Raw genomic sequence first — 24,390 nt, 5'->3', positions numbered from 1 at the left:
TATGGCAGCTTTGGTCTCATTAAATGCACACACCCTGTAGTTCTTATTGAAAGTGTCAATGTAAGATAGGTCTTCAGCATTCAGTTCAAAATCCAAAACATTGAAGTTCTCCTTAATTCTTTCCTTGTGAACAGATTTTGGTATTGGATCTGTGCCAATTTGAATCAAGTATCTCAAAAGGACTTGAGCAATTGACTTCCCATATTTGTCATCAAGCTCCTTGATCTTTGGCTTCTGAACAAGTCACACCCCACCCTCTGCCATTTTCATGGAGGGGTTTGCAAGTGGACTATATGCTGTAATAACAATGTCTCTTTCCTTGCAAAACTGAATTAATTTCTTCTGGTTTAGGTAAGCATGCCATTCAATGTGATTGGTGACTGGCTTGATCTTTGAAACTTCTAGTAATCTAGTTAGCTGTTTGCTGCTGAAATTGGATACACAAATACTCTTCATAAGACCAAGGTGAACACATTCCTCCATTTGTTTCCAAGTATCCAGATAGTCAACATCTGTTGTAATAACTGAACTGTCTTCTACTTTGAGAAAGAAGTCATCGCCCTCCTTGAAAGTGAAAGGGCAGTGCACATGATACAGATCAAGATAATCCAGTTTAAGATCCACAAGAGTCTTTTTAAAAGCTGACACCACCAACGCTGACCGATGTTTTGTGTTCAACAGCTTGCTGTGCCATCATCCAACTTTGCTTTCAAGGCAGCACCAACTTCTGGTTCGTTTTGATACACAGCAGCCCCGCCAGTGTGCCTGGTTCACAGATTAAACAGTTTAATTTAATCAATAAAACATTTTATAATTATATGTAATAGATGCATGATATTGGTTTGTTTCCATTGTTGTTGTAATACAACATTCCATGTGTTAAATTTACAATCAAATATTATTTTGAAATAATGTTGCGCTTTTCTTTTTCTTTTTTAACCATGTGCGTGGCGGAGGGTATGATAACTAGTGGTAATTGGAAATGTTTTAAATATAGGTTGATTATTGTTCGCTGTCTTTTACGAGAGCCTGGCAATTATTTTTGTGGTCAGCCAGAAAGTGATGGAAAACTTAATGACCATAGTTCCCAATCTGCAAGTCCACATTCTTGTCCAGCTCACTGAAAGAAATGTTTTTATTCTCTGTTTGTTCAGTGGGATCAGGACTATGATTTAAATGAAGATTTTGAGTTCTAATTGATACATATATTTAGTAAAGTTTCACATGCACAACACGAAATATTCATTATGTTCATACTGACAGTAAATCTCTCTATCCCAAACAGCACAATAAGCAGTTCAGAGGCGACCTCTACGGTAAGTTCCTACCAAATTGTCTTTCGCCCTGGCTACAGATAATGAAAATAAATGCTCGCCACAAAAGTGGGAAATAATAGTCACCACTTGCCACACGGATCTGTAAATATCATGGACAGCACACTAATAGTTACTTTAGTGAAAATCTAAGCGATCCTGTACGGTGTACAGTCCTCGTGAGTTCACTATCTATTATTATGGAAAATAACCGTTTTGTCACAGCCTGTCTCTGACATCATCCAAGGCAGCGCGCACTTTGGCGATGCAGATCTTACAGTGTCTGGGTGCAAAGTGAAGCCTCGTCTTGGCTCTCTCTCTGCATATTTAATTTCTCACCCAGGGGAGAATGTCTGTTGTGAAGGTTGTTGTCTTCAGACATTTCCTTCTAACTGATGGGAATAAAGATTAGCAAGTTGGGCATGTTACTAGCTTTTTGTTATGGTTCTAACTGTGTATGCATGTGTTGTATAACGTAATTTGTGTTTAATTCAGGAGTGATTTGGGCCTCTTGAATTTGTTTGGTAGATTGGGGTAGTTCCCTAGGTTTTTTATGAGGGGGTTTTCCAATTTGTTTGCGATTTGATACAAAGCGGTCGCGAATTCTTGAAACCTTTGTATTAGTGTCTTCATTCCGGCGGCTTCCTGGGTGTCGGCCATCGAAAATCTAGAGGAGATGTGTAGTGCCTGTCGCAGTGCCCTGTTTTGTTTTCTTTGCATCCGTGCAATATATGTTTTGGCTGCATATCCCCACACAGGACAGGCATACTCAAAAACTGATCTGACTAAACTGCAGCAGAGACTCACTCCTATGGTTGCTGCGAGGCTGCTGCTGCTGCTGCTATTTAACAGCAGGTACAACTCATTCATCGTAGCACTCCCTTTTCTTCTGAGTTCATTTCTGTGTGTTCCCCACGTCAGGAGTTGGTCTAATGTGACTCCCAGGTATATAGCTGTTGCTCTCCATGGTATTTCTCGCCTGTGAAGACTAAGTGGCATGTTTTCTCAGTGATGAAGTGCAGGGGACTGTTTGCCTTTTCTCTGTGTGATCGTTAATGCTGGTAATTCTCCATTTACTGGCCCAAGTCTCTGTTTTGCAGAGGAGGTTTTGCAGTCTGTGTGTGACTAGTTTTCTGTTTGTGGTGGGGGCAAAAAGGCCATGTCATCAGCATACTGAGCTGTATGGGTCTGCGGGGCAATCGGTGTGTCGGCTGTGTACAAGTTGTACAATACATAGCCTAGCACTGATCCCTGTGGGACTCCAGCTCGTATGCCTCATGTGGTGGACTTTGCAGTGTCTACTTTGACACAGAAGGTGCGACTGGCTAGGTAACTGCGCATAACTTAACAACTTGGCCAGGGAACCCTAAAGAGTATAATTTGTACAATAGTCCAGTGTGCCACACACTGTCAAAGGCCTTGGCTACATCAAGTAGCACTAGGCCACAATATCCTTTCCGGTTTAAGGCTTCTGTGGTGGCCTCAATCACTCTCGTGAGTTGTTGTGGTGCCGAGCGTTTGTTGCGAAATCTGAATTGAAACGGCGAGCATTTCTTCGCTGCATATGTAGTGTTCAATATGAACTAACAGGAGGTACTCATAAAGTTTACCGAGTGTGGGAAGCAAACTTATGGGGCAGTGGTGCTGGGGAAAGAGGAGATCTCTCCCAGGTTTAGCAATCGTGACCACTTATGCACGTTTCCACTGATTAGGGAATTTTTGTGTTCGTGTGATCTCGAATACTTCCGTCAGTTTTTTTATAACTATCTGGGGCAGGTGCTTTAGCAGTTCATTTGTGAGGAGGTCGTGACCTGGGGCTTTCCTAGTGGGCAGCGTTTTGATGGCTTTGACAACTTCCTCGGTTGAGAAGGCAGGTATGTCGTCATAGACGTCATCTTCTGCTGCAAGAAATGCAGCTAGCTGTTCACAGACTGTTCTCTTGTGTTCTTGGTCCTGTACCTCTGCTGGGGTGAACTGTTTCTTGGAAACATCGGCAAGTGTGTTGGCTATATCTTGGGCATTGAACACTAGTCCTCTCTCACCATGCAGAGGCGGAATCCTTGCGCGTCTTTTAGTGAACTGCTTGGAGGTGCTCAGTGAGCGACACCTTAAGCTCTCTTCGAAGACCATTGAGCAGCCTCCTGGTTACCGGATTTTGTGTTATTTTCCATTCCTTCACAGTCCTGTTTTTGTGCCCAATCTGGGCAAGCAGCTAGGGTGGCAGTCACTGGGTGGGAGGTGGCGCAGGAGTGGGGTCGAACGTTGCGCCCTTTGCTGCTTGCAGGATCACATCGGTGAAACTTCTCAGCATTTGTTCAATGTCATCTAAAGGGAGTGTGGTGTTTGTGAAGTCCGCTGTTGCACTTTCTTTGAATTGTTCCCAAATGGTACGTTTGTGTGTGACTAATTGCTGAGTGGGCGGTAGCCTCCTGCCCACATCGATTTCAAAGATTACAGGATTGTGATCGGATGTGTTCGGTGAACTCGCAGCCACAAAACCTGCAGACCTTTTGTAACAGCTATATCAAGGACGTCTGCCTGTTGCCGTTCGGTGTGGGCTCCTCTGGGCCCCACACATGTAGTTGGTGGTTGCGTGCGATGCTTTTCAGTTGGCGACCTGCTCTGTTTGCACACCTGGAATGACAATCTGTGTGTTTTGCATTGCATCTCCACTATGAGCCTAAGGCGTCGGTGATATCCAGGACCTCAGGGGATGCCAGAATCTCCACCTCGTCCTTGGATGCGAAACTGTTAGGGAGTGGTGGTCCAGGGGCCACTGGAGTCTTCTGTTTTCTAACAGACTACTTCTTTATCTGTTTGCCCTCTCGCTGCTCTTTAGGAGCTTACTGGGAGGGCTTCTCTGAAGTAGCTTCCGGGACAAACGAAGACCGTTAAGCTCTTTGACCAGCCGCTAGTGGCTCCTTCAGCCACTGTCTGGTGTCCACTTTACCGGGGATAAAGCCATGGAAGCTAGATTCCCAGGGGACCCCATCCATGCAAGAGGAGCAAGAGGGGGCTGTTGTTTCTCCAGCTGGGCGGAGGGAACCAATGCCCCCGGCATTTGGGGGGACGGTACTCCCAAAGTAGAAGTTTTGGGAGCTGCAGAATAAGATGGGCCCCCAGCCACCAGGAGGAGAGATGAAGATGGGTGGCCCTAAGGGCCCACTGAAGAAAGCTTAGATGAGGGGCATAATGGAGTCAATGAGGGCGACATAGTCATAGCTGCAGCATAAGATAATAGCATTTGAACAGGGTTCAATCTTTCGTATTTCAGTTTAGCCTTGTGGTAGGACAGCCTGTCTGTGGTCTTGTACTCCATAATTTTCCACTCCTTTTGGAGTACTGTGCGGTCCAGCAAGCAGGGGCGGTGGTGCACTCCACAGTTGACACTGGTGGGAGGAGGGGCATACGGAGTATTCAGATGCAGTGGACGCCCGCAATCTCGGTATGTGGGAATGGCACCAGGAGGACATGTGCCCAATTTTCCAGCACTTAAAGCACTTCATAGGGGGAGGGATGTATGGTTTGAAATCACATTGGTATACCATCACTTTGGCCTTTTCGGGTAATGAATCATCCTCAAAGCCCACCATGAAGGCACCTATGGCAACCCTATTATCTTTAGGCCCCCTATAGATGTGCTGGATGAAGTGAAAACATATTTTTAAATTGGTGTGTAGCTTATAGTCAGATTGCAACAGGAAGTCGCGATGAAAAATAATCCCCTGGACCGTGCTGAGGCTTTTATGGGAATTGATCAAGCTGGTCGCAGGCGAGTAACACCTGGGACTGGACTTGGGATGCCATCTGAATCAGGACTGAGCCACTGCGCATTTTTGACAGCGCTGTCAATTCCCTGAACTTATCCTCCAGGTGCTCAACAAAAAAAATAGAGGCTTTGTATCCAGAAAGGATTTCCCATCAGTTCTGCTGCACACTAAGTAATGAGGCAAATTTGGCATTCTTCTTTCCATAGCCCTATGTTCCTCCCATGTTGTAGCTAGGGAAGGAAACAGTTTAGGTTCATACTCAGGAGCACTGAATTCAACCTTCTCTTTTTTAGAGACTCCTGAGGCCATTTGGTCCCCAGCAAAGGGTGACTTGGTCAGCTTCATTGCAGGTCATCCTTCCTCCTGATGCCAACCACTCCGATCAGGGGCTCTCCACACGGGTGCCACCAAGTCACAGCAAAGGCCACTTGATGTTGCAGCTCAGGCATCAGTAGTGTGGTCCCTGTGTAGTAAGGGGGCTGCAACCAAGAGGGTACATGACAACCCCTCCATGACAAACTGGCTACAGTGCTGGATATTGGGTGTGTAGAAATCCAGTATTGTCATGCGGCAGAAGAGGACAGCAGATAATGGATGGGAGATTATGTACCACATAAGGTGTCCTCACCCAAACAGCTGGAACATTGGTGGACAGTGCCATGACAATAATGGGTGCAGAAGATCTTAATGCGCGAGTGATATAAAACGCACCACGTAAGGCCCCCATACTTCACAAAATTTGGACTGTGTAGAGGTCAAACTCTAAAAGGGAACCATAACGAATAAGGCTGAAAAGTAGGAGACTCCTTTTAGGTCACCTCTTCTGACGGGCAGGAATACCTTGGGCCTATGATCTGTGTATTTCTGTACTACTGACTGTAGCCTTTCTTTGAATGACTCTAGAACTGTCACAGGCAAATCTGGTGGCTAGTAAAAACATGCAACAACTAAATGAATGACTCTAGGACTGTCACAGGCAAATCTGGTGGCTAGTAAAAACATACAACAGCTAACTTCACTATCACTCTCAAATTCAACATCAATAGAGAGAATCTTTTGTCAACTATGATGAACAATCCCTGTGCTTTTGATATGCGTTCCATAAATTATGAGTACCCTGTGTTACCAGTGATCGTCAGAATTGTTGGTATGCTTTAGTAGCTTGGTTAATCAGTGTACCATAGCCATTCTCCATACCTGTCCATTTGTCAATGTTTCCTCATGTGGTGAGCAGTATCCAACCTCATACACAGTTATACTTTATACTTTATCCTGGACAGTACACTGTTAACTTTATTCATAACTCACATTTAAAGAATTCCTAGCAAATTGTTGTAACGTCCAAAAATTGTCTTTCATTTTATCAACTGCCACCACTGTTAATAAGTATCGTTTCCCTCCACAGTATTGTCACTGAATTCTTCATAGGAAGCTCTTCCATCCTTTTTGGTAGTCTTTGTTTTTACAAAATTCTCTTAGTTGCTATTATTTTTGTTTGCTAAATAGTATGAATTTCACAGATGTATGCAATAACTAATATTAAGCATATAAATGGTGGGGGAAAAGCATAGACAAGAAACAACATTTATTGCCTATTTGAAAGAAGAAACAAAATAGCATGTAATTTTGTGAAAGTAATTTACAAAATCATAACACCTGGCTTTGTAATTTACCAATGTTGGTTGATAGGGAAGGGATCAAACACCGAGGTCATCAGTCCCATTCGATTAGGGAAGGAAGTCAGTCTTGCTCTTTCAAAGGAACCATCCCGACATTTGCCTGAAGCAATTTAGGGAAATCACAGAAAACCTAAATCAGCATCATCAGGCATGGGTTTTAATCATCATCCTCCCGAATGTGAGTCCAGTGTGCTAACCACTGTGCCACCTCGCTCAGTAATATACCAAGCAGCTATGGTATATTACATACCATAAAAATGATTAAGCACATTTATTATGTCATATGATAGGTCAAACAAGATTGAGCATATTACAAGAAATAATATAATTATCTTGATAAAATTCCAGCAAGTAAGGTATTGGCACACAGATTACAACACATTTTTGCATAAACATGATTTAGTCACAGGAATATGAACAGACAAAAGAAATATATGACAAAGTAAAAGAAAAAGTTTAATTTGAAAACAATGTTAAATTTACTATGTGCAAGTAATACATTTAGATGTAGATGTGAGTGTGAAAATAACCACTGAACAAATATAATACAACAATCAAAAAATTGGACGCCAAGAAACAGCTAGATGAGAACATAAAATAACTCGTAATTTTTGAGCAAAAAGTTAGCAGTAGATAGGCATACAAATATGAGGTGATCCTCATTTTAGTTATTATATAGATCTGAGTAAGGTTTTGCCTTCCAGATATTGTTAGTTATACAGCCAAGCAAGTCACTTGCCTCCAGTTTTCTTAATATGTCCATTTACATATCTCTTATACAACGTATTTCTAGTCTTTTAAGCACTGGCCAATCCAATCCATCTGTCTTTCTGTAAATGAGTACGATAACCTTTAACCTGATTCCTCAATTATTTGTGTACCAAGTTAGCAATTCCATATAATAGTGTAAAATATATGTAAATAAAGTTGATCATTTCTGTAACCCATTAACTGGAAGTAATCTTCTGCGTTTACTAGCAGTATTGATCACTTGTGCAACTATTTTTGGATATCTCACCAAGCACATGTATTCTCATGGCATAGTATCAATATACACAGAGAAGGAGATCACAGGAACTCACTTTTCAGCAAATGTGACACGGATTGAGAAAAACCAGCAATTATGTTCTGACAATAAAATGATAATTAACAAACTGCACACTCCTAATGATCATTTTTACAAGAGAGTATTACTGCAAGAACACCATTCATGTAAATGTGCTAATCTTATGTTGTTAGTAATGCTTACATGAATAAATGTAGTATGTATTATTGTATACTCATTTTACCTAAATTCATAATAAGGCACTTTCAGCAGCAAACAGCGTAGTTTCTGCAATTACGTCCTTATTCTACAAATCACTGCAGTTCATAGCAGAAGGTAACTTTTATTGGACCTCATATTAAAGTTTCTTCTTGTTCTATTCACAGATGGAATGACTGCTGGTATGCCTGTGATTGAGTAGCTATTTGCTTAATTTATCTGTGCAATCTCTAAATTACAGATGTATAGGAAACTGTAGAATATTCATAGTTTCTGCAGTGAAAGACAATTCTTTTAATTTTTTCTACAAATTATCATCATATGACAGTCACTTTCTTTAAGTCTCTGCCAGTCAATATTTTTTTTATAATCACTGTTACACATTCTCTTGAGTGAAACAAGCCTGTGATCATTCACATCACCCTTCTTTGTAATACACTCCATGTTCCCTGTTACTTCGGCCTAGTGTGGGTGCCACACACTTGAACATATTCAAATATGGGCCACAAAAGTGTTTCATTTGTAATCTCTTTTGCAGACAGACTACAGCTTTCCAGTATCCTACCAATGAATCATAATCTGCCATTTGCTTCACTTACAATAAAGCGGGGTGACTGCTCCACTTCGTATCTTCACACATCTCTCTACACATTAACACTTCAAAATATTTTTATGATGTGACTGACTCTAGTTGTGACCAATTAATCAAGTAGTCAAAGGATAAGCAACACTTTTACGTTTCATGAAGTGTACAGCTTTACATTTCTCTACATTAAGAGCTAAATGGCATTCTTTGCACAAGGCCTACATTTTATCAAGGACTACAATTTTTACTGGGTAGGATTTCCTCACAGACGACTCAGTGATGGCCAAATTCCTCGAGTTTCCGTTGTGGAGCTACATATGAGAAAGTAATCACAGACTCACCCCTACAGTTTTTGTTTTGCTACTTCTACTTCAGTTGTTGATTTTTATTCCACTGAAAATAATAATCTATGACCAAAAGTTCTTGGTGCTTTGGGACAGCTCCAGTGATAATAGTATGCTATGGTAGTTATTGAAGACTTCATGCATTTTCCTTTTTCAAGCCAAAGATTTTATTTTGAGTTTTACCTCATTACAGAGGCTTATCTCAAACATAATAATTTACGGTACTCTGAAATTACTATACAAAGAATAAATGCTCTTAAACTACGTTTTCAAAATATTCCACCAGGTGTTTTGATCTTGTGTGTCCTCTTCGTCTGTGCCCATTCTCCTCATTGAGTGCTGTTCATTTTGGAGCCAGGTGGTCATAGGTCGTCGTCTTCTTCTTCTTCTCCCCTCCGGTTTCCACTCCAGTATCAATTTTGGTCTTCTGGCTTCCTCCATTCATCATACATGCCTGTATCACTGTAATTTCTCCCTATCCATTATATCATATATTCTTTCTTTTATTTCCATTCTCCTTATTATTTCGGTGTTCCGTATCTTACCTTTCCTGGAGAGTCTTGCCGATCTTCTCCAGAAGTCCATCTCTAGAGCTTGTAATTTTTTAATGTGCTTCAGGTTAATTGTCCAGGTCTCCGTTCCATACAGAACCGCACTCTCGAATATAGATTTGTATATTAATTTTTTAGTTCTGCTCATTACATTCCTGCTCCATAAGACTGAGTTCAGCATCTCAATGACCTTCCATTAACCACTAATTCTTTTATTGATTTCTGACTCTGATTTTCCCTCGATTTCTAAAAGGGATCCCAAATAACGGAAAGTGTTTATCTTTTTGATTTTCTTTCCTTCAATGTATAGCTCATCTGAATCATTAGTCAAGCATTCCGTTTTTTTGGTAATTAATCTTCAAACCCCAAGTTTTGTATGCTACTGCTAGTTGTTAGCACATATAGTTAGCATCCTCCCCATCTTGTGCTTTTTTGGTAATTAATCTCCAAACCCCAAGTTTTGTATGCTACTGCTAGTTGTTAGCACATATAGTTAGCATCCTCCCCATCTTGTGCTACAACTACTTGATCATCAGCAAACAAGAAATGATGTAGGTAAACTCCATCTCTTATTTCTAATCCCATACTATTGAATTTACAAGACCATGCTCTAAGGCTAATATCTATATAGGTTTTAAATAATGATGGTGACATGGGGCAGCCCTGTAAAAGGCCCTTGCTTGTTCTAAATTTCTGAGAAAGTTCATTACCAACCTTCACTTGGCAAATGTTACCTTTATACATCTGTTGTATTATTTTAATCAAGGAAGGGTTTATGTTTGCCATACGAAGTGCTCTCCAAAGCTATTTCCTTGGAACAGTATCATATGCTTTTTCTAGATCAATGAAAATTAATCCTATATTTTCTGATTTTTCCCTATGTTTCTCCAAAATCTGTCGTAATGTGAAAATATGGTCTACACATGATCTCCCAGCCATGAAACAACATTGTTCTTCTTCGGTTCTAAATTTTTTTTCCAGTTTGTTTTTAATTATTTCCACAAAAATTCTCATTAATGTGTTTGTAACACAAATTCCTCAATAGTTTGAACAAATTTTGCAATCCCTTTTCTAAAATACGGTATTAATGTAACCTAGCAAAATCTCATTGGGTATTGAATCTCCATGTCTCATTTTGTTGAAGAGCTGTGTTATCAGTTTCACAATTTTGTCACCACCATATTTCAGACACTCTACACTGATATTGCCTGGTCCAGGTGACTTACCATTCTTTCCTGTTCTCAATGCCTAAAGTACTTCACTTTCTAAAATCTGGATCTCATCATCTCCATGTCCATTTTTTTCCACTGTTCCTTCTTCTAGATATTCTTCTTTGTCCTCATTTAATAATTTTTGGAAATAGTCTTCCCATTCCTTTTGTGTTATCAGTTGGAGATTGGTTTTGCTTTTTGTATCCTGTCAAAGCCCTTTTAATATTGACCATGCTTGCTTTGCTCTCCCAAATCCTAATTTGCTATTAACCTTGGCACATGTTCTTTCCCATGCTTCATTTTTTGCCATCCTTATTTTTTTTCATCACTTCATTCTTCTTTTCCTTGTATATTGATCTTGTTTCTTCTGATTTATCATTCGACCACTAAAGGAATGCATTTTGTTTTTCTCTAACGAGGACCACTATTTCCTCTGACCACCACTCTGCTGCACGGTTGTGGTTGCTATCTTTTTACCCAACACCTCTGTTGCTATGATTTTCACATTAGTTTTTATATAGTCATATATTTCCTCTGTACTTCCTTCAAATGTTTCAATATAAAGCCAAACATACCTCAGTTAATATTTGCCTATACGTGAATTTATGCATTGTTTCCACTTATTGCACTATTTCTTAATAAAGTTCAGGATATTGTCTGTATATAGAAGGGCCTCTCTTCCCGTTTTAGTATGATTTTGATAAATATGTATTTTTTCAGAGTTTGGTTGACTGTTCACTGGATCTTGAGCCACAGTTTCTCTACATGTTAACTAAACAATTCAAATAATTCTAGTTTCTGTCTGAGAAATGAATTTCTCCTCTTTAGTCATTTCTCCTCTTTAGTCATGAATGGTCACCACTTAACTGTGACCCAGAGCAAAGTTAACCACCTTATGGCACAACATGCTACTGAGCAGAACACACTTAACTCAATGGTTGCTTCACAACCTGTCCCATCTGGATCTTCACCTGCCACCTGAAACTTCTTGACAGGTTCAAATTGTGTGTTGGACTGTGACTCAAATCTGGAACCTTCGCTTTTCACAGGCAAGTGCTCTACCAAATGAACTATTCCAGCACAATCCACGACCAACTCTCACAGCTTTACTTACAGCAGTTCTCTTGCATAGCACACAGAAGAAGAACTTCTGTAAAGTGAACAGAAGTTCTCTTGCATACCGGAAGCACTAGCCCACAGAAGGTAAAGTTTCCATGTTCCAATCTTGGTCCTGCAAAAAGTTTTAATCTGTCAAGAAGTTTCAAATCAACACTTATTCTGCTGCTGCGTGAAATTCATTCTGGATTTCTTCACTTCATTAACTGTTGTAATGTCCCCTGCCTGCAGCATGACAAACTCACCGATGTCACATTCCTATCCCATTTCCTTGCTGCCTCTCTGTCCCTGTTGTGAGCCTTCTTTCACTCCATCCTTTCCTTCTCCTTCTCCTTCCCCCTCTCCCTCCTTGCTCCTTTCACTCATTCTACCCGACACAGCATCTCACATCAGCCAGGCTTCAGTGCCAGGAAGTGGTGTGTGTGTGTGTGTGTGTGTGTGTGTGTGTGTGCACGTGCGTGCACAGGTGTTTTTATTACCCCTGAGGAAAGCCATTGCCCAAAAGCTCAGCATGATTTCCAGTACTGTTGGTATCCCTGTTGACCACTTAATGCCTGAACTACATTTTGATTTGTTGCCTTTACTCCTATAATTGTTCATATATTGTGTGTCTCATATATGAATACTACTACAGGCAGTAATTAAAAGACTGAAAACTAAACAAATAAAGTGAGAGTAAAGACAATATAAAATATAAACAATGTAAGTTTTGCAAGGCACTTGACAAAGATTTGAAATGTACACAGCCAGATGAAAATAAAGAGAAATACAAATGAATATGCATCAGCACCCACACACAATTTATATTCACAAGGAACAAGAAGCCACACCACCACAAAAATGGACACAGAAAGGAATGAAATTTGGCACACACACAGGGTTATATGCGCAGCTGTAAAACTCTTTGGCAACCTACCCATGGAAATAAATGCCCTGCAAATCCATGAAGTGTTTTAAAATGTAGATTAAAGGTGTTTTCCCTTAACAACTCCTCCTATACCACAGAGATTTATAAATAATTAATCTTTTTTCCAGAAAAAATATCTGTAAATGGCAGCAAGTAGCCATATAAATACATTTCATTTTTTTTCTTTTGTGGTCTATGTTTGTACTGTTGACATGTTCCACATCATAATGATCCTTGTGAATATATCAGTGGAGCAAGTAATTAACTAACTAAATGGAAACTGATCCCTACAGAGAACTGGCAAGAAAACATCGGTCATTAAACTGCACTGTTTAAAGCATATCAGTAAACATATTGTGTCTGCACCTGGTTGTTGCCTTTACAACAGTTTTTTACTTCGTAATGTACAAGTTTATAGATGGATAATGCTTTGCTAAATTTTTCACAAGCATTCCTAAAAGCAAGTTAAGAAAATCAGGATTTTGGTCATTTGAAGAAAGGAAGGAAGATAACAATTTAGAATGTTGTCAAATATGGATTCATTCGAGACACAAGGAGGAGGAGGAGGACATTACTGTTTAACGTCCCGTCGACAACGAGGTCATTAGAGACGGAGCACAAGCTCGGATTAGGGAAGGTTGGGGAAGGAAATCGGCCGTGCCCTTTCAAAGGAACCATCTCGGCATTTGCCTGAAGCGATTTAGGGAAATCACGGAAAACCTAAATCAGGATGGCCGGACGCGGGATTGAACCGTCGTCCTCCCGAATGCGAGTCCAGTGTGCTAACCACTGCGCCACCTCACTCGGTCGAGACACAAGCATGGCTTGGACTACTATGGAGAAGAAATCACCTGTCTCCATTTCTGATGAACTGTCTTAGCATTTGCCTTTATTAATTTAGGGAAACCTGGATGGCCAGGCCGGAAATTAAAGTCCACTCCTCCAGATTGTGGGTACAGAACATTAAACATGCACTACCTTGCTTGGTCATCTGCTCATTTGAGATGAAATGCATTTCAGAATAGAAAAGGATGTGGTCTCCGCAAAGGGATCATCCCAGAATTTGCCTTAACCCAAGAAAAAAATACAAGAGTTAAATCTGGGTAGCTTGATAGAGATTTATAGCCTGCTCTTTGTGAATGCAAGTCATCAAAAGCAAACAAGGCTCACACAGGTCAGTGGCAATGGTTACAATATACCTTACAACAGGACAGTCAGACAGCAATGCACCAAAGAAGTTTTCTCATCAGCATTTTTCACAGTGTTGAAATAACCCTGATTAAAAGAAATGGAAACATAAATATCATGACACTGTAGTAGCTTGAAACTCATTATTATTATTATTATTATTATTATTATTGTTGTTGTTCTGATAATTTAGATCATACTGTGCAAAACATTTATTCAGAATAATTTATTATACAAAATGCAAAATACTTGACTGCAGCAACTTAAAAAATAAAAATAAAATGCTGTTGGAAGACAACCAAAATTCACCAATCAATCACTGTTCACTTGACTTACATGGGTTTGTTTCTTTTTTTCTTTCTTTCAATTACTACATCACAACAGCTCGCAACTTTTAACATTTAACTGAATGTTTGAAAATCTCAGCTGAATCACTTGCATGTGAACAGCCATTCACAAAATATACGTAAAATTTTGCAATGGACGTAATGAATCATAAGATAGTGGCTGCATCTGGTCAGGTTTCGTGGTTCCAATGGTATATGAGTACAAGCAATAGTAGCCTTATGAGAGGGGAAAAGTATGAAATGTAAAGATGTGGCAGAAAAACAAATGTTTACCAATTGATCAGAAAGTTAAGCATAGCAATTAATAGGCTCCATCAGACTTGCTGTAAAAGATTTAAGAAATGAAGGAAAGGCATTCCTACTTTTCTGTCTACTGGGTTCCCTTCCTGCCTAGCTAATACATACTTAACCATAAAATGCAGATGCAGAGTCGCACACAGGCCCAACAAAGAGATTGCTAAACAAATGAGCTTTTGGCCAGCTGGTTCAAGTAGACATTACACGTGCACACACAGATGCACACGTGCAAATGTGGCTGCCCCCCCCTGCCTCCCACCCTAAAGACACAGTTTTGTGTGTGTGTGTGGGGGGGGGGGGGGGGGGGGAGCACATGCATGTGTTTTTGTCTACCTTAGAAGAACGTCTTTTGGTGAAAAGCTCACTTGTTTTGCAGTCCTTTTGTTGTGCTCACTAGATGTCAGTCACTTTGTTACTCTAGTCAGCTTCAGCCCTGGGTTCGAGTTGGTATTTGTCCCACTTTAAGTGCCAATAGCTCATGCTTTGCACAGACCTCAAATGACCTCATTGTTTGCAGACAATTTGTGAAAACTATTTCTGTGGCAGGGCAAGAGATGGTTTGGTAGTCCGGTGATTGGCAATTCTGGAAAAGCAAATAATCTGTATGCCTGATGCATCACAAGGATGTGCTGCAGGAAGCCAAACGGTGGTTCCCAGCCTACATCTGCATTTATACTCCACAGATCACAGTACAATGCATGGAAGAGGGTAATTCATACCAATATAATCAATGTTCTGTTCTATTTGTATGTTGTGTGAGGCAAAAATGACTGTCCATATGCCTCTGTATGTGCTATAATCTCTCTTATCTTATTTTCATGATCCCTCTATGAGATACACAATCATGACAATATAATGGCTACACAATGTTCGTATACAGGTTCTCTAAATTTACCCACCAGCATTTCATGAGAACTATGTCATCTGTCCTCCAAGAACTTCCATTTAAGTTCCCTGAACATTCCTGTTATACTTTCACACAGGCTACAGCTACCTGTTACTTTCTTTACAGCATGTCCCTCAGTTTGTTTGATGTATATTTCCATACCTATTCAATAAGGACTCTAAAGATGGAAGAATATTCTAGAGTTGGTTGCATGAGTGTCTTGTATGTGATTTCCTTCACAGATGCATTCCACTTTCCAGTAACCCTTAAAACAAATCTGTCTTTTTCATTCACTTCCCTAACACTGATTTTAGGGGATCCATTTCATATCACTTCTTAATATAACACCTAAACACTTATTCAATGTCATCTCCTCAAGATGTTCATCACTAATTTTCTAATCAGATACTATGAGGTTCTTTCTCTTTCTTATGAGCACTATCTCACCTGTTGTGCAATAGGCTCCCCAAGTGACTCAGTAACTACTAAATCTTCAATCATAGTTAGGTATGAGATGGTACATTGTGAAAAGTGTGACAAGAAACTTTAAAAAAAGAAGTGGGCATGTGCGCATGTTCTGTTACAATGTGGCAGAACCGGCCAGTGTTTGACATAGCCAGGACACTGTGGTGGCCAAGCTGGGCTGCACAAGATTCACAGTGTCATCAACTGATGGCGACACCCTTTGAGGCACAGTTATTGGCAGACACAGAGTAAGAGAAATTTATACCACAAATCAGGCAAATGCAGGCTTTGGCCACTGTGGCCAGGAAAACCTGGCCACTGGCTTGAAATGTGGAAGGCAACCACCATGGATGAATTGACTGCCCAGAACTAATATCAAATAAGACTGTCACAAATATAGCTTTCATCCAGTAAGGCCTTCATCAAAATTAGACGACAGACGCGCAGATACACACTATATATATATATATATATATATATATATATATATATATATATATATATATATATATATATATATATATGAAGCACTCCACGTAGGAAAAATATATCTAAAAACAAGAATGATGTGACTTACCAAATGAAAGTGCTGGCAAGTCGACAGACACACAAACAAACACAAACATACACACAAAATTCTAGCTTTCGCAACCAACGGTTGCTTCGTCAGGAAAGAGGGAAGGAGGAGGAAAGATGAAAGGATGTGGGTTTTAAGGGAGAGGGTAAGGAGTCATTCCAATCCCGGGAGCGGAAAGACTTACCTTGGGGGGAAAAAGGACAGGTATACACTCGCACACACACATATCCATCTGCACATACACAGACACAAGCAGACATTTGTAAAGGCAAAGAGTTCGGGCAGAGATGTCAGTCGAGGTGGAAGTACAGAGGCAAAGATGTTGAAAGACAGGTGAGGTATGAGCGGTGGCAACTTGAAATTAGCGGAGGTTGAGGCCTGGTGGATAACGAGAGGAGAGGGTATACTGAAGGGCAAGTTCCCATCTCCGGAGTTCTGACAGGTTGGTGTTAGTGGGAAGTATCCAGATAACCCGGACGGTATAACACTGTGCCAGGATGTGCTGACTGTGCACCAAGGCATGTTTAGCCACAGGGTGATCCTCATTACCAACAAACACTGTCTGCCTGTGTCCATTCATGCGAATGGACAGTTTGTTGCTGGTCATTCCCACATAGAAAGCTTCACAGTGTAGGCAGGTCAGTTGGTAAATCACGTGGGTGCTTTCACACGTGGCTCTGCCTTTGATCATGTGCACCTTCCGGGTTACAGGACTGGAGTAGGTGGTGGTGGGAGGGTGCATGGGACAGGTTTTACAGCGGGGGCGGTTACAGGGGTAGGAGCCAGAGGGTAGGGAAGGTGGTTTGGGGATTTCATAGGGATGAACTAAGAGGTTATGAAGGTTAGGTGGACGGCGGAAAGACACTCTTGGTGGAGTGGGGAGGATTTCATGAAGGATGGATCTCATTTCAGGGCAGGATTTGAGGAAGTCGTATCCCTGCTGGAGAGCCACATTCAGAGTCTGATCCAGTCCCGGAAAGTATCCTGTCACAAGTGGGGCACTTTTGTGGTTCTTCTGTGGGAGGTTCTGGGTTTGAGAGGATGACGAAGTGGCTCTGGTTATTTGCTTCTGTACCAGGTCGGGAGGGTAGTTGCGGGATGCGAAAGCTGTTTTCAGGTTGTTGGTGTAATGGTTCAGGGATTCAGGACTGGAGCAGATTCGCCTGCCACCCTACCTAAAACCTCTTTCCTCATTACCTTAGCCAGCTTCATCCTGACCCACTACTTCTTCACTTTTGAAGGCCAGACATACCAACAATTAAAGGGAACAGCCATGGGTATCAGGATGGCCCCCTCGTACACCAACCTATTCATGGGTCACTTAGAGGAAGCCTTCTTGGTTACCCAGGCCTGCAAACCCAAAGTTTGGTACAGATTTATTGATGACATCTTCATGATCTGGACTCACAGTGAAGAAGAACTCCAGAATTTCCTCTCCAACCTCAACTCCTTTGGTTCCATCAGATTCACTTGGTCCTACTCCAAATCCCATGCCACTTTCCTTGACGTTGACCTGCATCTGGCCAATGGCCAGCTTCACATGTCCGTCCACATCAAACCCACCAACAAGCAACAGTACCTCCATTATGACAGCTGCCACCCATTCCACATCAAACGGTCCCTTCCCTACAGCCTAGGTCTTCATGGCAAACGAATCTGCTCCAGTCCGGAATCCCTGAACCATTACACAAACAACCTGAAAACAGCTTTCGCATCCCGCAACTACCCTCCCGACCTGGTACAGAAGCAAATAACCAGAGCCACTTCCTCATCCCCTCAAACCCAGAACCTCCCACAGAAGAACCACAAAAGTGCCCCACTTGTGACAGGATACTTTCCGGGACTGGATCAGACTCTGAATGTGGCTCTCCAGCAGGGATACGACTTCCTCAAATCCTGCCCTGAAATGAGATCCATCCTTCATGAAATCCTCCCCACTCCACCAAGAGTGTCTTTCCGCCGTCCACATAACCTTCATAACCTCTTAGTTCATCCATATGAAATCCCCAAACCACCTTCCCTACCCTCTGGCTCCTACCCCTGTAACCGCCCCCGCTGTAAAACCTGTCCCATGCACCCTCCCACCACCACCTACTCCAGTCCTGTAACCCAGAAGGTGTACACGATCAAAGGCAGAGCCACGTGTGAAAGCACCCACGTGATTTACCAACTGACCTGCCTACACTGTGAAGCTTTCTATGTGGGAATGACCAGCAGCAAACTGTCCATTCGCATGAATGGACACAGGCAGACAGTATTTGTTGGTAATGAGGATCACCCTGTGGCTAAACATGCCTTGGTGCACGGTCAGCACATCCTGGCACAGTGTTACACCATCCGGGTTATCTGGATACTTCCCACTAACACCAACCTGTCAGAACTCCGGAGATGGGAACTTGCCCTTCAGTATATCCTCTACTCTTGCTATCCACCAGGCGTCAACCTCCGCTAATTTCAAGTTGCCGCCGCTCATACCTCACCTGTCTTTCAACATCTTTGCCTCTGTACTTCCACCTCGACTGACATCTCTGCCCGAACTCTTTGCCTTTACAAATGTCTGCTTGTGTCTGTGTATGTGCGGATGGATATGTGTGTGTGCGAGTGTATACCTGTCCTTTTTCCCCCCCAAGGTAAGTCTTTCCGCTCCCGGGATTGGAATGACTCCTTACCCTCTCCCTTAAAACCCACATTCTTTCATCTTTCCTCCTCCTTCCCTCTTTCCTGACGAAGCAACCGTTGGTTGCGAAAGCTAGAATTTTGTGTGTATGTTTGTGTTTGTTTGTGTGTCTGTCGACCTGCCAGCACTTTCATTTGGTAAGTCACATCATCTTTGTTTTTTTTTTTTTTTTTTTTTTTTTTTTTTTTTTTTTAGTCTCAGGCAAATGAGGCCACACTGCGAGCAGCAGCACCAGTCATGATGGGCATGGTGACTGGGTGGGGATAAGGAGGAGGCTGGGGCCGGGAGGGGAAGGGCTAGTAGGGTACGGGTGGCAGACAGTGATGTGCTGTGAGGAGCGTGCAGAGCGAGATGGAAACAGAGTAGGGCACCTATGTGCAGTCAAGAGGTTAGACAGAAGGCAGCAGAGAGGTGGGGAGGGGGGGATGATAGTGGAAAAGTAAAAAGACTGTGTGCGATGCAGGAATGAGGGCTGTGTAGTGCTGTGTAATGGAGAAGGGGCTGGATGGGAGAGAACAACATAACAAGGGTTGAGGCCAGGAGGGTTTCTGGAATCTGATATATTGTAGGGAAAGTTCCAACCTGCACAATTCAGAAATGCTGGTGTTGGTGGGAAAGATCCATATGGCACAGGCTGTGAAGCAGTCATTGAAATGAAGGATGTCATGATTGGCAGCATGCTCAGCAACATGGTGGTCCATTTGTTTCTTGCCCACAGTTTGTCAGCGGCCATTCATGTGGACAGACAGCTTGTCGATTGTCATGCCCACATAGAATGCAGCACAGTGGTTGCAGCTTAGCTTGTAGATCACGACTGGTTTCACACTTTGATGGGATAGGTGATGTTTGTGACTGGACTGGAGTTAGGTGGTGGTGGGAGGATGTATAGGACAGGTCTTGGATCTAGGTCTATTACTGGGATATGAGCCGTGAGGTAAGGGATTGGGAGCAGGAGTTGTGTAGGGATGAATGAGTATATTGCGTTGTTTCGGTGGACGGCGGAATACCACGGTAGGGGGGGGGGGGGGTAGTGGATAGGACATTTCTAATTTCAGGGCACGATGAGAAGTCGTCGAAACCCTGGCGGAGAATGTAACTCAGTTGCTCCAGTCCTGGATGGTACTGAGTTCCTCCTCTATGGCCGGGTGGTGGGACTTTGTGAGGTGGTGGGAGACTGGAAAGAAGGGCATGGGAGATTTGTTTTTTGTACAGTGTTGGGAGGATAATTAAGGAGTAACAGATGCCCAAGACATGTAATGGAGCAGGTCATTGGTGAAAAGACTGCTCCTTTTGTAGTAACTTTTGATTTGCCAACCCTAGCAGAGCACATTAACACATGTTTACTCCAGCTGAAAGTGCAGGCACATACTGTAAATTGACTGCAGTGTTTTAAGTGTCACCAATATGACCACTCAGTATTCACATGTAGCAGACAGGCAATGTCTGGTTGAGGTAGCAAGGCTGCTTCCTTGCAAGATTAACTCGCTCTGGTGGCCATATAGCCCGGAACTGAGCCAACATTTCGAGGATGAGGAAGGTACAAGACTGATTTGAAAAAATTAGATGAGTCGATGCACACCCGCGACGTCATTTGGTTAGTGGTTAATGCACCCCTTAGCAGTGGAAACACAGATTGATGTTCCTAAAAGGGAAGCCGCGAAGCAACCATTTCTTACACGCTGGTAACTATTAGTTCAGTTATGCAGAGAATCAAGGTCACTAAAAAGCAAGCTGCACCACAAAGGTGTCACTAAGTCTAATAAGAAGCATTCCAAAATTTTCAGACACAACTAACAACGATAATGTAAGTCAAATGTCAGACAAATAAACAAAAACACAAAAGGGCAAGCCAAAAGCCACAGTCATGTCATTGACAAAAATGGTTCAAATGGCTCTGAGCACTATGGGACTTAACATCTGTGGTCAACAGTCCCCTAGAACTTAGAACTACTTAAACCTAACTAACCTAAGGACATCACACACATCCATGCCCGAGGCAGGATTCGAACCTGCGACCGTAGTGGTCGCGCGGTTCCGCACTGCGCGCCTAGAACCGCTAGACCACCGCGGCCGGCTGTCATTGACAAGTCTTGAAGAGCACACATCCATGGAAGTAACGGTATGAAGCCTTGTCAGAGGGAACAAACAAATCCCTCTTCTGAAACCTCAGCTACCGTACATGTACAGTCTCAGCAACAAAAGAAAACAGTAGATGTAGAAAAACCTCAACAATAAAATCGCTCCACTCAGCAGTGAAAACTGATTGGGTTTACCGTTCATGTGCAGGGACCGAGACTTCATGTGCAGGGACCGAGACTTGTTGCACAGGCAAACCTCTCTGTCTGCATCTACAAGAAACTCATTTAAAGAGCCTGACACCCCTGTAGTAAGTGGTTATGGTCTGCCCAGAGAGTACTACCTTTATAAGGAGGACGGCAAAGGTGGTGTGGGCATATTTCACAATGGCAAATGCCACTCCTTGCTTCCTCAGCATCAGTTTGTGAACATTGCTGTAATACTGCAAATACCATGTAGGCTTGACACTGTGTTCCTTATACCTGTGACCTGATGGATAAATAATGAAAGTGAATGAATGTTCTTGGATGAGACCAATCATATGCGACAATACAGTTAATAAATGGTGAATGGAGAAGCTAAAACTTGTGCTTCCACAAAAATAATTGTTCAATCAATAGCTTGAGTCCCCATGTGTAACTGCACAAAATAATAAATTATAAACCAAAAAATCTTGTTTATAGGACCTCCAAAATGCCAGGTTGGATTTTCAAGTAGAGGCTACTCTACAGTCCAGGGCCCAACTAACGCATCTGTCACATTAACCGCAAAAAATTCAGTGAGAAGTTCAAATAAATGCAGGCAGTAATGTGGGGTGACAATAATTTTCACTACTAACTGCATTGTAAATGCTAACAAAACTGATCTTTTTTCAAATAAAGTAACAATTGTTGCAGTTAATAATCTTTCATCACAAATAATTGTCTGAATGGAACAGTATGTCACGTTTGTGTAAACTTCTGGAGGAGGGGGGAAAGAAGAAAGGTTAAGTTTCTGCAGCACAAATCTCAAGTTAGAGTTCCATAATTGTGAACTAACCAATTTTTGAGTGCAAATCACTCTACTCTCAAAAATAATTGCTGTAAAGTTTTAAAGTTCAGATTAGATTGCCTAACAAAAAATATTCAAAGTCCGCATGTGGAAAATATTTCAGGGTATTCATTATCGACATGCATGTCACAGGTCCGTGAGTCAGTACTAAGAAATATTTTGACTTGCTTGTGTGACCTATAGCCACTCATAAGTACTATCTGTTTCAGATCTCAAACTCGACTGCCATACAGAATACATGTAACATGTCCCCAGGCCAAAAAGCCTCGTGCAAAGATGGCCAAGTTTGTTTTATACATAAACATTTAACATTAAATAACTTAAAAGTTACACTTCATATCGAGGGTTCGTTTTCACCCACATACTTACCTTAATTTTGTCTGTGTACCTTGTCACTGGATTCCCTTTCACTAGTTGGATTTAGTTTCTATTAAATTTTGTTGTGGCTATCTGCAGCTCAGCATCTCCACTATATGGTGAGTAGCAACTTTCCTTTACACAATATTGTTACTCCTTCATCAGAAAATCCTTTCAGCAGTTCCTTTGCATCAATACTCATAATTCATATATAATGTGTCTCTTCAATGCTGCATATCCGAAGATTCATCCTCAGATTGTATGTTAGTCATTATTTTGAATTGACTGCATCGAAGGGCATATCCACATATGAAGCTATGAAGTTTTACTTAATTGATTATCTTGATGCTGCCTCCATTTCTTCTTTGGAGGCAGGAAAATGTCCACATATTTCTCTCTACTGCAGAGAAAATTAAGTAATGAAAGAATTGTGAAAGTTGGGTAATTCTCAAAATGCTACATGAAGTAATGTATCTGAACCTTTAAACATTTGAATTCTGCAAAATTCCACTTAATATAGCAGCATAACTTGAACAAGTAAAACAAATAATTCACCTGCCTTCTGCAGCCATAACAAAATGACTCCATTTTCATTTGCACCCTGAAATTCCTGCCAAGTCTCTACACCAGGGCTTCACACCATGTGTGCTCATGGTGCAAGCTGTGGTCAGCAAGGTGCGGGGATGGAGCATGACAAGCACATTACCCTCACTATTGGCACTGGGTAGAGACGGGGGAGGGAGCGGATGGAGAGTTGAGTGGGGGACAGAAAAGTTGCTGTCGCACATTCATCATGCATTTTAAATCTGCGACCAGCTGCTTGGGAACCATTATATGAAATGTTATTGCTGCTAATGAAGCAAATAAACAAAAATTTACATGTGCCACTTTAACATATAGTTATAAATTTTTCTTAATTTACTTAGTGAGTTGTTATACAAAAATGAGCCATTTAAAGTGTGGGATTCTTGGTTCTCTTGCATTTTTTCCCCCTTAACAATTACTTCTATGTTTGGAGTAATTGTTGCTGTGTGTTGTGCATGCAGTTTACATTATGACCAGACAGTGAGTTTCTCAGGCACATCTTATTACTTTTCATTACAGAGAACAATTGTTCATAAACATACATGGAACTGAAAATTGATATTATTGTGGACGCCTGTTTGTGGAAATGAGGAAATCTATCCTGAGTGACATACCTATAGATCTGCAAGATGTTTTTCTTGTAAAGACATTTGTCCTTGTATTCTATATCACACTGCAGGTCAATATTTTCTAGCTCTAGTTCACAATAAATCTCTTCACTATTGGCTGAATATGCAAAGGAGAACAGATCAAAATCACTTTCTAATGCAGTCAGATCTTGAAAATGTTGCTCAAATTCTTCCACAAGGGATACTAAAATATATGAACAACATTGAAAGTCTATGTTAACAACAACATCTCACACAGAAGATAATTTACAAAAATAAGCTCGATTTCTTTTTTCCATCTGCCTCTTTGCACACCTAATGCTTTGTGTAAAAAGGTATTATTCCTCGTACAGGGGACTGAGACACGAAGATACTGTCAGCATTACACACAACAGAATCACCGTTGCTGCTCTTAGATGGCACCTCTGTCAAGGTGACCCAATCATATTTCACAGTGGGCACCTCTCCCATGTCGTCATGAGCAAACGGTGTGCACGCATTTCCCTCACTCCACAAGACACACTGCAGCTGCTCTG

At 41.6% G+C, this 24,390-nt stretch overlaps 1 protein-coding gene across 4 annotated transcripts in view; it reads right to left on the bottom strand.

The window, feature by feature from the left end:
* The window catches only part of LOC124591691 (monocyte to macrophage differentiation factor 2), a 141,220-nt gene that overhangs the window by 82,251 nt on the left and 34,579 nt on the right, over positions 1-24,390 (bottom strand). The gene's annotated exons all lie outside the window — the stretch shown is intronic.

This window comes from Schistocerca americana, chromosome 2, assembly GCF_021461395.2.
Source record: "Schistocerca americana isolate TAMUIC-IGC-003095 chromosome 2, iqSchAmer2.1, whole genome shotgun sequence".
In the NCBI taxonomy this organism is placed as follows: Eukaryota; Metazoa; Arthropoda; class Insecta; order Orthoptera; family Acrididae; genus Schistocerca; species Schistocerca americana.
Note: the sequence above shows the minus strand (reverse complement) of the source record. Positions and strands in the feature narration are given on the sequence as shown.